Consider the following 17488-nt stretch of genomic DNA (forward strand, 5'->3'; position numbering starts at 1 on the left):
TTGACAATTATTTGTACATAGAAGACAGTAGTGTGAGACTGTGATCTCTCAAGCTAGTTATTAGCCAAGTAATTTAAAACTGAAATCAAAGTAGAAATAAGTAAAACAGTAATTTTTTTTAATAATGTGCTTTTTTAACAATAGTACTGTTACAACTGGTGGTAGGACCTCTTGTGAGTCCGCGCGCGTAGGTACCACCGCCCTGCCTATTTCTGCCGTGAAGCAGTAATGCGTTTCGGTCTGAAGGGTAGGGCAGCCGTTGTAACTATACTGAGATCTTAGAACTTATATCTCAAGGTGGGTGGCGCATTTATATTGTAGATGTCTATAGGCTCCGGTAATTACTTGACAACCAGATGGGCTGTGAGCTCGTCCACCCATCTAAGCAATAAAAAAAGTAGGTACTTGTTATAATTACCGCAAATAGAGCATCGTCCTCCTTTCACCTTGAGTGCTCCGCGCCTGACAGTCTGCGCAGCCCTGAACCTTTGACCCTCGCGATTCGCACTACGTCGTTCATAAAACACATAACAGATAGATAGATTATTTGTGGTGAATATCAACTACGATAAATTTAATTGAATATGCAATTTCGAAAAGGGCACATGTCGCATATTTTGTCATACACGTTTTTTCATATACATGTAGTTTTGAGGCTTACCTACACTCATTTTATAATAATTCCAGTAATTTTCAATTGCTAATTAACACTAAAATATATCTCAAAAGTTAATATTTTAAATTTTACACTGCTTTAGAAAATAATCAGTTTTTTTCATTTCCTAAACATTTTACATTTTCAGAGATGTAACCTTTTCGAAATTGCATATTTAATTTAGAACAATGTTTTTTTATAACAGTAACATTTACTGGGATGTACTTGTTCATGGGACTAAGACAAAAACGATTTTACTACAAAAATAAATATGTGAAATTAAATTCCTACTTTTAATATGCTGTTTGTTACAAAACTCTTTAGGGCGGTGCTTGGAGATGAAGAAAAGAGGACAGGGGAGTGATTTAATCACTCAATGACGCTTTTATTTTACAAGTTGTACTATCGTTTTCTTTACTTAAATGGAATAAACTAGAAAGTCAATGTTGTACTAACTGGAAAACATAAAAAAAAAATTACTGAAGTTTCAGTTTTATTCTTGAAGTCTCACTGTTTGTTGTATTTAGTGGGTATATAGTAAGTACCTGCATCAATCAAGGCTTACATCAAAATCAATGGAAGTTAGAAGTGTCATTATAGCCATGTTTGGGGAAGCCTAGGTTATCATTGGACGTGCTTCCGCTGTTTATGTTACCACAACCAACGTGACAAGATGGATCGACTTAAAATAATGTTTGGTATTTCGTATCCAAGAAATTTTGTAAGCATAGCATAGAAACCGGCATAGAGGAAAGTTATTTTAATACAAGTTTTACTGGTACTCGAGCGACTAATGAGATGGCGGGGGGAGGTTCCACCACCCTGCCCGTCTCTGCCGTGAAGCAGTAATGCGTTCTGGTTTGAAGTGTGGGGCATGCAATTGTGACTTTGACGTAATATCTAATTCGTGTTGCCTTTCACGATGTGATTTCCATGGACTCCGGTAACCACTTAATAGCATGCGACCCCTGTTGTCGTTCAATCGCCTTAAATAAATAATTTTATATTGGACTAGCTTTTGCCCGCGACTCCGTCCGCGTGGAATAGTTACTTTGGCATAACGCTAAATTTTACCCCCACTTCATTTACGTAGAAAGTGAAAATACAATTTGAATTATAGAATGTTAAGGAGCTATTTAAACCCCATATTTTGAAACATCCTTTATTGGTGCTCCAATTGTATTGCTCTTACCGTGATGTTATATAGCCTATATATAGCCTTCCTCAATAAATGGGCTATCTAAGACTGAAATAATTTTTCAAATCGGACCAGTAGTTCCTGAGATTAGCGCGTTCAAACAAACAAACTCTTCAGCTTTATAATATCAGTATAGATGTTTGTGGAATTTTATAGTATAAACATATAAATGTCCAATTCATTATTATAACTAGTCAGGTCATAAGTATTGTCACACAGTAAAAAAATTTCTTTTAGAATGCTAGCCACAAAAAAGTTTATTGAATTCGAATTTCGAATTGTTCATGAAAATAAAAATGTACACTTTTAGAATTTTACTCATTTTTAAATATGGAGTGGACGCTTAAAGAAGACCGTGTTGCAGTTATTGCGTTGCATCTTTGCGGTTACGCGCCAATTCAAATTTTTAACATACTGAAAAATTTGAATATAACCAAAAGATTCGTACCATCAAACGATACAATGAAGACTCTAATGTAGATGACAGGTCAAGAAGTGGTCGCCCTCGGTCTGTTAGGACTCCAGCAGTGATAAAAGCTGTGAAGGCGCGAATTCAAAGAAATCCCAAACGTAAGCAGAAACTGTTGGCCCTTCAGATGGGGTTAAGCAGAACCACGGTGAAAAGGGTGTTAAATTAAGACTTAGGGCTTCGGGCATATCGAAGAAAAACAGGACATCGTTTGAATGCTCGTCTAATGGACCTGAGACTGAAGAGATGCCGCGCTTTGTTGAAGCGGTACGCGGGAAAAAAATATCGGGAAATTATTTTTTCGGATGAAAAAATTTTTACCGTAGAAGAGAGCTACAACAACCAAAATGATAAGGTGTACGCACACAGTAGTGAAGAAGCGAGCAACCGTATTCCGCGTGTCCAACGAGGTCATTTTCCATCCTCGCTCATGGTATGGTTGGGAGTTTCTTATTGGGGCTTAACAGAGGTACATTTTTGTGAGAAAGGTGTAAAAACGAATGCAGTTGTGTATCAAAATACAGTCCTGACGAACCTTGTGGAACCTGTTTCTCATACCATGTTCAATAACAGGCACTGGGTATTCCAACAAGATTCGGCGCCAGCTCATAGAGCGAAGAGCACACAAGACTGGCTGGCGGCGCGTGAAATCGACTTCATCCGGCACGAAGACTGGCCCTCCTCCAGTCCAGATTTAACTCCGTTAGATTACAAGATATGGCAACACTTGGAGGAAAAGACGTGCTCAAAGCCTCATCCCAATTTGGAGTCACTCAAGACATCCTTGATTAAGGCAGCCGCCGATATTGACATGGACCTCGTTCGTGCTGCGATAGACGACTGGCCGCGCAGATTGAAGGCCTGTATTCAAAATCACGGAGGTCATTTTGAATAAACTTTAGTGTCATAAGAATCTATGTTTTGTTAAGTTCATTTTGGTATATGAATGATTACATAATGAATAAACTTGTTTCAATTATTTTACATTAAACATGTGACAGAATTTATGACCTGACTAGGTAATGCTAATTTTAACTTTTCACCAAGGACTGAACACAAGAGAGATTTTTACTTGAACTCAACGCTGATCGAAACTAGAATTGCTTTCAACTTTAGTTAATAATTCCTCGCTTTGACTGTTCCTTCGTGACCAGCTTCTAGTCTGGCCTTTGTAAGTGGGTCGCGAACCCGTGCCATCGATTTAAAATTCAAACAATCTCTGCGCCATGAAAACAGGGTTTTGTTGTGAATCGAACGGTTCACTGCACGTATACTGTTTGCAACCCAGTTATTTAAACTAAAAAGTGGTTGAAGCGACACAAATTTTGTCTGGACAGTAGGACTGTAGGATATTATTCGTGGAGTAAGTTTAAAGGTCGCTGTTTTTGGATTTAATAACAATAGTAACAAGGAACAAGTCACACACGGTCATTTGACCCTAAACTAGGATGGGATGTGGGACTCCAATACTCTCATCCTTGCTGTCAGTGGCAATAACTATTGCACCGGTGAGTTAGTAAGCTCATAGGTAGTGACGTTCGTGTAGTGACTTAGGTGGATAGGTACCCATTTTTTCTAAGGAATTACGCACCTACCATTTTTTTATTGCTTAGATAGATGGACGAGTTCACGGTATAGCTGGTATATAGTGGTTACCAGGGCTCGTAGACATTAACAACGGTAATACACACCGGCCACACACCATGAGACGCAGTTCTAAGTCCGAATTTTACGGTACAACGATCGCCCCATCTTTCAAACCGAAGCGTATTATTGCTTCACTGCCGCCAAAGGCGGTGTGGTGGAACCTACCTCCTACCCCTGCTGAATCACAAGACGCCAATGAACTTTTTCCCGAAGAAGGAATGACTTCGACCAAAGTCCTTCTGTAGATCCATAGGGAGGTTCCAAATGATCTGTAATAAAAAAGGTCTGTGAATTTACATACTTAGAACCTCGATACAGCGTGTTGCTCCAGAAAAAGATCACACCAGGAGTGAATAAACGAGCAGGCATTACACTAAAATTAAACAGTAGATTTAAATTAATTGAAGTCGTCGTGGCCTAGCGGATAAGACGTCCGGTGCATTCGTGTTGAGCGATGCACCGGCGTTCGAATCCCGCAGGCGGGTACCAATTTTTCTAATGAAATACGTACTCAACAAATGTTCACGATTGATTTCCACGGTGAAGGAATAACATCGTGTAATAAAAATGAAACCCGCAAAATTATAATTTGCGTAATTACTGGTGGTAGGACCTCTTGTGAGTCCGCACGGGTAGGTACCACCACCCTGCCTATTTCTGCCGTGAAGCAGTAATGCGTTTCGGTTTGAAGGGTGGGGCAGCCGTTGTAACTATAATTGAGACCTTAGAACTTATATCTCAAGGTGGGTGGCGCATTTACGTTGTAGATGTCTATGGGCTCCAGTAACCACTTAACACCAGGTGGGCTGTGAGCTCGTCCACTCATCTAAGCAATAAAAAAAAAAAAAAAAAAAATACGCTATACTTAGGGCATGTTTAGCATTTCTATTTAGCGGTAGGCAGCGGCTTGGCTCTGCCCCTGGCATTGCTGAAGTCCATGGGCGACGGTAACCATTCACCATCTGATGGGCCGTATGCTCGTCTGCCTACAAGGGCAATAAAAAAAACAAATTAAACAGTAGATTTAAATTAATAGTCTAAACTTAGGGCATGTTTAGCATTCCTGTTTTCAGCAGTAAACTTGATTTGAATGTTTATCCACTCGAACTGGTGTAGGCATGTACCTACCTCATTTTAATTTATTGTTTCGCCCTGACCTCCGACGTCTGGTGATTGTGTAACGTCTGATGCAATAATTTCAAATATTTCAAATACGTTATTTCTCACGTATAAGACGATGAAATTTATTATTATTTTCTTAATTATCTGAAATAGCGAATAATTATGAGAGCATTGACAGTGATTTATCTGTTTTTAAATATCTCTTTATATATTATATATTATATTTTTGTTAAATACCTAAATTTCCAGATTTATGTAAAACCATATCCACTGCCTACCGTATTGTTTAAAAACTTTTTACTTTTAAAAACTTTTATGTATCTTTAAAAACGTTTCAATGGCGACTTCGCGAATCGAACTATTTTGCCCAATGTCGACATCAAATCTACCACTACTATCTCAAACAGTCCTCGGCTGCTTTGAACTTCATTAACAGATACGTGGACAAGACGTTTTGCGTACTATAATTAGTATATTACTAAAGCAGACGTGATGGCTTTCATTTACAAATGTTTTACCTTATAATATTATAATCGCCTCTGGCCATGCTAAATAATATTTTCTTCGGTTTTCGCGGGTCTTAAGCACTGTTAGATCCCTTATAAGGTGGACTGACCAGTAGTAGTACGGCTGTAAATAATTCATCATCATTAGACGAATGCACAAGAAGGACGGCCGTCAGAGAGGAGTGGAGGCGTGTTGTGAAGCTTGCCACCAACGCCTGAAGTGATGACTACGACCACTCTGTCAAGACTGACACCGACTAGGAATAAGACACAATTAAATTAAAATAAATTTATTATATGAATAATTATTAAATTAATAAAAAAAGATACGATAATTATTGTGTACCAGTAGGTATAACAGTCGGTCATATCGCTCAAAGCGATCTCTTCCAGTTAATAGTAGAGCAATTTTGAACAAGATAGATCAGAAAAGTTGCGGTTTACTTATATCAACAATATTCAAAGATAATTTCTGTTTTTTTCCCTACCTAAGAGACTAGTCCAGTTTCAACGATTTTTTTAGGCAGGGCTTCGCTGAGAGAATTTGCTAACACTTGCTCTAACCCCGCGCTGAATCCACCATTGGTTAGGAATTATGGCCCACTGAAAAGATCCGGCAAGAAACGCACTAGGCTGTATCTGTGGGTTAGGTTGCACGTGGAACTCTTCATCGCTTTCAACGCTAACAGAGTTTCAGTAATCGTAAGTCGATGTATTACGAAGAGTTCCACTCAGCGATGTCACATGACGTGTTTATTAGCACACTGAATCTATTCTGAACCTTCTCATTTTCATGTCTACACAGGTGACGCAACAGTATCTCCATGCGAGATTTGATGACCTAGAAGAGTCATTTTCGTCATCAATGACGACCTAAATAAGACGCGCGTAGTAGAAATAGCTCAAAGTATTCTGGGCAGCCAGATAAACGATCGGAATGATTATTATCATATGATTCTGAGCTGACAGTGTGATAAGACTAAGAAGAAAACCTAGTGCAAGATGTAACCACCAGAAATACCCTTCATTTTCGTTTCAATGTAAGGAAAACTTACAGGAAAATGTTTCGCTTAGTTTATTGGGTTTACCTACTGAATTTATCAGACTTCATGGATAAAACCTTGGCACCGTTCGATGTGAAAAACTTAAATTGATTTGGTAATCAAATTGCCTACATACTCACTATACCTAAAATTAAATATTTATGTCGGTAAAGGTTTTTTTATGTGAGCTCGTCTGACCAAATTATAAATAGCTTTATGTAATAATCTTTTAGTGGGATGGAAAATCACACGGTCCTTAATGTTGAAAATAATGCAGAAAATTTTACTAAATGTTCGACGTCATTTGGGGCCAAATGTACCACTAACTATTGTTCAAAGATAGTTCTCAATTGAAACGCCATGTGTAAAACAGTGAACAATAAATCATTATTTTTCTTAGCCTCATCCCACATACGAATGTATGGGCTTGGGACATGTTTTGGGATGGGATACCGTCCTGCCAATTTTGAACTATCTCTTGTCTCAAACTATATCTTGTGGTGCCCCTATTACATTATAATTTCCTATGCCCCTATTATAATTTCAAATTATGAATGAACTGGATCCTTGTTATATTATCATCTATTTGACACAAAAAAAAACTAATAGTTTTCTTAATTACTGTTGTCAATAAAAAGGTTTTGGGTATGTAATAATTTTAGATATAATGCCATTTTAAAATGCTCATTTATGGAACCTGCATTAAAAAAATTTGGGAATATTTGTCAAAAATAAAAAATATATCGATATCAGTGAATTGTGACCATTAATAACGTTAACTTTCCATAGCAATAAAATACGTTATCAAGATCAATCGATAGTCAGTAGTAAGATAATAAGCAAGGTCTTTGTAATGTTAAAAGTGGCGATTTCGTATGCTATAGTAAAGCAGACTTTTATTTGAATATTATTATATTATATTGCTACGAATTCCGCTTATAATCACATAAACGCGTGATTAAAGTGTATTTATTATCTATAGTGTAGATAATAAACGACATACGTTTTTTTTAAAGTAAATAAATCTATTGTATATCCTTAATCTCGGCTTTTTTGGCGTTTCATACATTGGGAATTTTGTTTAGCTCTTTCTTTACCATGATTCGCATTTTCTTCCTTGTCACAATTTTGATAGATTTTAATATTAAATTATTAAATTTATTTCATTCAGTTTAATATAACGATAAATTTCCGTTTTAAAATTAAAAAGCTAAACTGCAAAATCTTATTTAAAATATGTATCCATGGAGTGCCAAACTGTTTAACTACAGACGACCAATCAACACTTTTAAAGATGGTCGACCTCGACAGAAAATATGTGTGATACAAAAAATATGCGTTATCAGGGGCACAGAAAGTAGTACAAATTGATTCTGTATTTACAATTCGCATCAAAAAATCGATAACGAAGCGACATTGACCCAATAAAATATTTAAACATTCTCGTTTAATTTTTTTTGTATACGTCTTCCAGAATTTTCCTTGTACATCTATCCTCCTTTGATTTTAATGTGCTAGTCCTCGTCTAAGCTTCGATACTAAGCTAGCTGTTTCCCGCTGTTTTCTATCTAGCATTTTTGTGTTGTATATTAATTAATATCGAATTGAAAAATGAATTGACTAGAATTTTATACTCGATTTGATTCTTTTTTTATTAATTATTTTTCAAAAACCTCATTGGTTTCCGTTTTTTTATTAAATTATATTTCAATGCGACAATTTGAAATATAATACAATTCTTACTTGTGCCAATATCAACTATTATATTGATTAGGACGATAAAAAGGAATTCATTGAATTGAAAAATGTTTCTCAAAGGCGCTGATTGAGAAACTTTCCAATTAATTTTTAATTAATACATTACAATCTCCAAAATACGAGTGTTTACGTCTTTTTACGGTGAGTAAATTGATGCTCTTCCTATATTTTTTATTTTTATTATTTAAACATACAGATGTTTAATAATTAATTAATATAATAATAATAATAATATTTAGAGAAGGTTTAGTCTTTAAACGTTTATGTTGCTGTTCATGTTAACTTTTATTATTTTTATTTTTTTATTTTTTTATTGCTTAGATGGGTGGACAAGCTCACAGCCCACCTGGTGTTAAGTGGTTACTGGAGCTCATAGACATCTACAACGTAAATGCGCCACCCACCTTGAGATATAAGTTCTAAGGTCTCAAGTATAGTTACAACGGCTGCCCCACCCTTCAAACCGAAACGCATTACTGCTTCACTTCAGAAATAGGCGGGGTGGTGGTGCCTACCCGCGCGGACTCACAAGAGGTCCTACCACCAGTAAAATTTATTTAATATTTACTTATTTAAGCAGAAAAATTCTAATTATATTTGTACTTGAACTAGGTCATAAAGGCTAGGCTCTCAAGTAGGTGAACTCCTATTGTAGATAATTAAAATACCTAATTGTCTATAGTCCCTATTTATTGTACCTAATCGTGAGTGTTAATGTTTGAATAGGGCATCTGAGTGAGCGAGTGTGAGAGGTAAATGAGAAACCAATTTTACTATTCAAGCCAAAACCTAGTAGTAGTAGCTTTATTTTTCCAACTGGAAAGGCAAAGTTGTCATACCACACAGCTTAGTCTTTTATGATTATTTTTTATATATGAAAAATGATAATATGAAGTGCAATGAAATGAAGTTGAATAATATGAAACATGGCATGAAATGAAATGAAATGAGATGAGAAAATATAATCTCACTAAAATTGTGGTCATTTATTGAGATTTTTTCAGTGGACTTTTTCAAGGATCCCGAGAAATTACGACCAGCGGCTTTGTTTTATTTTCCCTCATTTGTGCACATTCACTAGATACTAAACAGTTAATAAACCACCGTTATTACACATTTAAACCTGAAGAAACACTAAATAGACAAAATAAAACAAAGCACACAACTTCACTCCTCGCGTTCCCGCCAAAAAGCTTAAAACCTTCTCTTTTGCGTTTTTTGAAATTTCTGAATTGTTTCCTTGATTATTTAATTAAGTTTGAAGGCTCTTTAGTCTCTGGTCAAGTTATTATTGTAGCCAAATATGTATGTAGGTATGCATTGTGTTGTAATTATTGTTATTTTCCCGCGAAAAAGTCTTTTGACTTAATTTTATTTCTATTAATGAAAATCATAAAATTATTCCGTTCGTTTTTGATTATGTAACTTTAATTTTTTAGGTTAAAAAACATGCTATGTTGATTTTTTTTTTTTTATCAATATGCTATGTTTACAATAGCGCTATGTTTTCAGTCTTTTTAAAAGGTTGATTTTTTTATCAATTATAATTGCTTTGTTGGCTTGGTGGTTAATTACTACTGAGCTACGGAGTCTTTCGCGGTTCGATTCCCAGTTCAAATCAATATCTTTTTCTTTCTGGGTATATTTTCATGTTTCTAATAACCGGATCGCGAAGGGAGAAGCTTCCCTTGGGAATGTTAAACATCGAATGTTTATATCTATAAGACTTTTTTGTTGCCTTACGCAGTATATGACCCACGTGATGATGAGTGGTCATCATTGTTCATGGACATCAGCAATGCAGGCACAACCAAGTCGCCACCTATCGCAGGTTATTCACAATTATTTAATGACGATAAAATTCGCAGACAAACAAACAACTTCAATCAATCTTCACCATTATTGCTCAATTCCTCTTGGTTGAATTGTCTTTAATTGTTGAGGACTGGCTATCAGCTGAAATCAGCTAGCCTAGTGTCACTTAAAGATCTCCAATTTGTCCTATTTTGAGCTTCTTCTAGTTTTTAAATCCGTATTTACGGACAAACAGCACTGAAGTTATCAGTCCCTTGTTGGAACCCTATAATTTTGCGTTATCATTTCCCAAACACCTTAAAGTACGCTCAAAACGCACGAAACTCTATTATAATTGTTTAGTTGGATAAAAAAAAGGAACACGAATGTTTGAATTTTTGGAGAGTGCACGTTTTTCTTCAATTTTAATGTCTAATACGTACCCTCATGCATTTGTAGCAGTGCCGGGATGAATTTAATGAAAATTCGAATGCTTCTGTTGCATGTTTACAATGTCGTTGAACTACGACCTGACCCTATGGTTCTGGGTTAATGAACTGTTTAATACGTGTTGTTAGTGCAAGGAGGTTGTACGTTTTGTTTTTGTTGCTTACTGAGTTCCTTACCGGATTTGTTTGCTCAGTGGATTCCGCGATTCGGATCCGATAGTTAATTTAGCGTAGCACTGCTCTTGCTAGGGCTAGTGTTAGCAAGTTCTCATAGGCTGAGCAGCGTGAGTTCGTTTTTCAAACTGTGCGTAGCTGGAATAGCATTTAGTTATGTTTTTCTCTAACGAATGATTCAGGAATAACATCGCGTCCGCGTGTCGACTATAAGCTCTGATAGCTGCTTAACAGCACGTGACGCGTTCACTAATCTATTTAAGAAAACAAAATCACAAGGACTTAAAAGCTAAAGTGGCAGGGGCAGGCCAGATGGTAAGACGGCCGATGAGACAGAAAGATTCTTGAGTGGAGACCACATACTGGTAAGCGCAGTGTGGAACGGCCACCTACCAGACGGACCGACGACCTAGTGAAAATCTAGGTCACGTTGGATGCAGGTGGCAACAGACCAGCCGCACTGGACATCAGTTGGAGAGGCCTATGTTCAGCAGTGAACCGGTATAGGCTGAGATGATGATGATGATGAAAATTCACGATTGAACGTGTTGTGCAATTTTGAGCTTTAAGTCAAGGCAGGTGAGTGGGTGCAAATCAATAGCAAATGGCGGTCGCATTTCAGGAGAACGCAGGCGTCGCGCGTTATATCAGTTTGTCTTACATTACGTGCCAAGTATAAAATTGAGATAAGAAATGAAAATCACTAGTTACAAAAATCTAATTTTATACGGAATGGAGTGTGAATTCATGTTAGGTCACTTTTAACTCATAAATCTGAACACGATTTTTTCAAGTTAGTATTTTCTGAGGATTTCGCCTTTTTTCTGACATATCTTAAACGATTTTATGGTTTAATATCTCATTCGTTTTGTTCATTAAACGCGACGCGGAATAAAATACGTTTGTACTTAAATACAATTTGTAAAAATACATCAAATACTATATTGAAGTGTAGGTTGAAAATTGTAGAATGCTTAAATTAATTAAGAGACTCAAAAGTGAAGGTTCTCCTGTAAAATACGAGATTTAAAAATTGCGACATTTCGATTGAACCAAGGTGAGTTCTTAATTCGTTTGATCTTAAGCTATTAAATAATTGACGTAAATATTTTTTTACTGGTGGTAGGACCTCTTGTGAGTCCTCACGGGTAGGTACCACCGCCCCGCCTATTTCTGCCGTGAAGCAGTAATGCGTTTCGGCTTGAAGGGTGGGGCAGCCGTTGTGACAATACTGAGACCTTAGAACTATATCTCAAGGTGTGTGGCGCATTTACGTTGTAGATGTCTATGGGCTCCAGTAACCACTTAACACCAGGTGGGCTGTGAGCTCGTTCACACATCTAAGCAATAAAAAAAAAAAACTCGTACATACAAACAAAAAATATTGTTTTGTATGTACACAAACGTCCCCGTAAGCTGTTCGAATATGGATGCTGTTTGAATTTCATGTGAAGGGACTTCATAAATTTTAATTGGCTTCTTCAAATCATGTTTAGGTTTACGTATTCAAAACTGACCACAGCATTTTGTACAGGGCGTTGACATCTGATTGTGTTGTGTCGAAAGATCATTTAAAGGCAAACAAGACGAGTCCGTGACTGCCGTCTTGTTTTCGTCAATTATCACGGCTGAATGAAATGTAGAACTGTAAATAAAACTAATTTTGCGGGCTTAATCTCACGATAATCTTGTCCGATTCTGTGGACCGAACCGGAAAATAGCCGCCGTTGCCCAAAACACGTCATTTTGGATCCTCCCACTACCGATGCTTTTAGGTGCCTCAAGCACCGGTCACTTATCTCGTCGAAACCGTTGCTCGCGACGAAGGATTCAGTGAACAAATTAACCCTCAGACACAGCCAGCCCACTGAGTTTCTCACCGGATCTTCTCAGTGGGTTGAGTTTCCGATCCGATGGCAGATTCTGCGAAGCACTGCTCTTGCTAGAGCTAGTATTGGAAAATTTATCAGCTTAGAGCCCAGTGAGCTCACCTACTCGCCCGGTGAATCTAGTATAGCCCCTCGAGGTTACTAGATTATGTAGAAAAAAAAGCGATAATTGATTAATTTTTTTCTAAAAGAAGGATTAGCGGTATCCTGGTGGCCTTTCCAGTTTCATCAGGAGATGGGGGCGAGCACAGGCTCATCCAGGAGGGATGAAATTTGCTAACAGCTGTAGCTGCGCCTCCGGAGGAGACCTAACAACTTAATGGCGGTTGCTTCGCGAATAAATCTCGTTAATTGTTCGATGCTCTGACTACCCTGTAGTTTTCATGGCCACGGAAGACGACTGAGGTGTTTAACCATCGGCTTTTTTGGCTTGTTGAAAATTACATTGAAAGAGATTATGTAAGTAGATTAGCGGACCCGACAGATGTTATCCTGTACACAGGTCTTAAATCTGAAAATTTCAAATTCTTTTAATTAAAATAGATATTTTTTTTGTAGTGGCTTGAATTGTGAATCTAAGCCATTCTCGAATACACATGAACACATATATTAATTATCATCAAAATGGGTCCAGCGGATCAGGAGGAGTTCACTAACATAAATATGGAGAGAAGACTTATAACTATATTAAGATAAGGCTAATACAGACATACTCTAATAGGTACAGCTTAAACCAATAAAAGCGTGTTAAAAGAAAAATAAAACATTTCTAATGTGCTACTATAACTACCACTGTAGGTATACTATAATATACAATGTAATACTGTGTACTTTAATAAAAATATCGACAAAAATTCTTCTTCTTCTTCTTCCAGTGCCTCTTCAATCCTGAAGGTTGGCCGTTAGCTTCCTGTATTCCTTTCTGTCAGCAGCCAGCCGGAACATCTGTTCGACGGAGGCAATACCGGTCCACTCCCGGATAGTCCGGAGCCATGACTTTTTTCTTCGCCCAGCACGTCTCTTGCCGTCCACTTTGCCCATAATTTTCAGCTGCAGCAGCATGTATCGATCTTTCCTGAGCACGTGGCCGAGATACTCTATCTTGCGACAAAAATTAAACGCCCGTTTTGCTGTCAATACCTCAGTTGATCGAAGTCGTCGTCGCCTAAAGGCTAAACCGGCCTGGTGAATTTTTATCGAGGCATGCCATTGTGCCGATGTTCGAATTCCGCAGACGGATACGTTTTTGTAACGAATTATGTACTTGACGCATGTTCACGAATGACTTCCACGATGAGTTTATAACGTTTGTATGATAAAATCAAACCCGCAAAATTATAATTTGCGTAATTACTGGTGGTAGGACCTCTTGTGAGTCCGCACGGGTAGGTACCACCGCCCGGCCTATTTCTGCCGTGTAGTAGTAATGCGTTTCAGTTTGAAGGGTGGGGCAGTCGTTATATAGGTACTATCAAACAGACTTAGATTTCATGTCTTAAGGGGGGTGGCCGCATTTACGTTGTTGATACCTTTGGACTCCGGTAGCTACTTCATATTAAAGAGGCCGTGAGCTCTTCCACTCATCTAAGCATTAAAAAAAATCTGTCATCCCGTGGCACCACCCCCGTGTCTATACTGCCGCAAAACACTCATAGGTTTCGGTTTTGTGGGCTATATAATAAATACTATTGAGATTTCATGTTCAAAGCTGGTGGCAGCCGTCTATGCACTCCGGTATCCATTTCGTACCAGATGCTTCTCGAGCGCTATGACATGTCCTTCTTCAAACGAGGCTTAAGGAGAGTACTTAACGGTACGCAGCGGCTTGGCTCTGCCCCTTGCATTACTGACTCCTCATCAGGTGGGCCGTATGCTCGTCTGCCTAAAAGGGCAATAAATAAATGAAAAGATTTGAGTATATCAGAGGAAGTGTAACAGTAACCTCGGTGATTGACAAATTAAAGAGCGGACGGTTAGTGTGGTATGGACATGTGAGTATGGTGGTGGTAGGACCTCTTGTGAGTCCGCGTGGGTAGGTACCACCACCTTACCTATTTCTGCCGTGAAGCAGTTATTGTTTCGGTCTGAAGGGTAGGGCAGCCGTTGTAACTATACTGAGATCTTAGAACTTATATCTCAAGGTGGGTGGCGCATTTACATTGTAGATGTCTATGGGCTCCATTAATCACTTAACACCAGGTGGGCTGTGAGGTCGTCCACCCATTTAAGTAATAAAAAAAAATGCGTTTGCAGCGTCTTTGGGACACTCCGCTTTGTCAACGGATACAGCAACGGTTACTACATGTATCGAGGAGATGTATGGAAATTGTAGTGCAAGGTAGAGGGGGAAGAGGTCGACCAAAAAACACATAGATGGAGTGTGTGAATGACGAAATGAGAGAGAGAGGAGTGAGTGTTGAGATGGCGGCTGATAGAAGAGAATGGAAGAGAAAAATTATCTGTGCCGCCCCCACCTAGTGGGATAAGGTAGAGAAAAAGAAGAAGAGAAATAAATAAAAAGGTTAAGTGTGAGTTCGTACAAAGCTATCCACTAAAAAGATAGTGTGGATATTTCATATATCCGTGACGTGGCAACTACTCCGAGCTTCTGAATATATTCTTAGTAAGTAAACCACCCAATTATATTCACATATGCTTCTCAGTAAAGTTCCGTTTATTCCACATCTGCATATTGAAAATGTAATGAACACAAATTAGAAGCGTCACGTGAAACATTTTGAAGTTATACACCGAATTATACGATCTAAAATAGTTCACACCTTGACCCAGTGCCGTCGTAACCTTGACGGTAGCTGAACACCAAACGGCTGGTCTCTACCATGGATTTAATAAGAAGTCATCAACATCGAATTATTGTTTTCAGGAGTGGAAAAATAAGCATTAGCTATATGTTCTTAGAGTCGTTTGATTTTTTTTTTTTACGTAGATGATTCTGGATTTCAGCGATTACAACACAAATGGTTTGTTATTTATGTTAGTGATTTCATTGAAAAATTAGCGTTTCATTTTCTTAGTCTTCCGTTCAAATTATTTAAATCAACTCGTTTTATGAGCAGTCGTCCGTTAAACTGCGTTAGTTTGTAAAAAAACAAATTGACAAGATATTAGAAAAGTAGGACGTTCTAAAATCAGTACAACAAACGCGAAAGAAGCTTGAAAATATTTGTTAACAAATTACCCATTTCATGTTAGTTATAGAGTATTCAGTAAAATATAGGAAATAGTCTCAAATTGTAGTAAAATTGTACCTATATTTTTGATAGGATGTGCTGAGGTCAGTGCTGTAAAGAATGATACTATCTTATGTCATAGTTTCGTCGTCAGGAGGCGAGTGATTTTATTTGATACAAATTAAAATATGGCCCGCGGTCAATAATTTGTAATCAAAGAAACGAATGAATGGATAGAACATGGTTTCAGGGTAAAAATAGCATACTTTATTCAGTGAAAAGACCTCGATCTGGCAATGAAAGTCTGAATGCTATTTCTGCTAGAAATATGTAGAACAATTCAATGTTTCTACCGCTCTTAGAATATTTCAGTTTCATACAGACACCCCGAATGCCCCAATTTCATCAGACAATGAAACATCTTTGGATCCAATTGCCATTTCGGATATTATCTCAGATAAATAAACACTATCAGATGCGTATTTGTTTCCAATCAAGTACACATGAATAATGTACACATAAACCTTTATTTCAGACGTTTGAATTTTAACAATAACACTTGTATGTCCAAATTGTCTGGTATTCCGAAGAGTATCAAACTAAATGGTATGAAATAATATCCTGGCTTAATACCAAGTGTGATTGGCTGATCTGTTTTATGCAGAGCATTTATGTCGCGAATGACTTTGGGAGATAGGATGTTTTTTTTTTTTCGTACCTAAGCTGATGGTTCTAGACCATGAGACCAAGTCATCGTCACCGGGTTAGTAGGGGAGCTCACAGGGCTCAAGCCTGATGCTGTTGCTAACACGAACCCTAGCAAGAGCCGGGCTTCGCAAAATCTACCACCGGATCGGAAACGCGATTCGGCGAGAAACTCAGTGGGCTGTGTCTGTGGGTTAATTTACTCGCCGAGCCCTTCGTCGTAAGTGACAGGTTCGACAAGAACGATGACTGGTGTTTGAGGTACCTAAAAACACCGTTAGTGGATCGGGAGATGACATGTTTTGGACGACGACGACTGTTTACCATTTGGTCCGCAGGATCGGGAATGTAGTTACCGGCGGCCACGATGAAAGGGTTCTCATGTCGTGCCGCTTTATCGAAACGATAGGATGCACAAACATGTTGTACTATGCACAAAGCGTTCTGCAATAAATTATTTTAACAAAAACGATGAATGCTGTACGAATACCATTTTAAATTACTATTCAGCTCTGGCAATTAATTCAATGACACGGATGAATTGGATTTCCGGTGTGAACATACGGTTCGTTGCAAGAAATTGGATTGAAAAGTCGCTCTTTTTTAGGGATTTTATTATTGCGAGATGGGCCAGATGGGAGATGGGGATGGTGGTAGGGCGTCTTGTGTGCTCTAGATCAGCTACAAAGCTATTGCATCTCCTACCAGATTAGAAACGCGATCCCGCGAACGAGCTGATACCATGGCCTAAGTTTCACATCGAACTTTTTGGTGAGTTCAATCAGTACGGTGATCTGTGCTTTGGCTAGTGCTACTGGCAGTTTCCAACAGCACTAGGAGTAGAATCTAGGAATACGGGTCTGTTCGGACGTGGACGTCGGAAGGCTG

General features: G+C 38.0%; 1 protein-coding gene across 1 annotated transcript in view; it reads right to left on the minus strand.

Annotated features, from left to right (window-relative positions):
- LOC101736703 (E3 ubiquitin-protein ligase Hakai) overlaps positions 1–17488 on the minus strand; it is a 118164-nt gene that overhangs the window by 12301 nt on the left and 88375 nt on the right. Inside the window, exons 2-5 of the mRNA XM_004924278.5 lie at positions 5610–5721; positions 5013–5235; positions 4135–4238; positions 419–507 (exon numbers count right to left, since the gene is read on the minus strand). The gene's annotated coding sequence lies outside the window, so the exon portion shown is untranslated. The remainder of the gene's footprint in view (positions 1–418; positions 508–4134; positions 4239–5012; positions 5236–5609; positions 5722–17488) is intronic.

Source organism: Bombyx mori, chromosome 22 (assembly GCF_030269925.1).
Source record: "Bombyx mori chromosome 22, ASM3026992v2".
In the NCBI taxonomy this organism is placed as follows: Eukaryota; Metazoa; Arthropoda; class Insecta; order Lepidoptera; family Bombycidae; genus Bombyx; species Bombyx mori.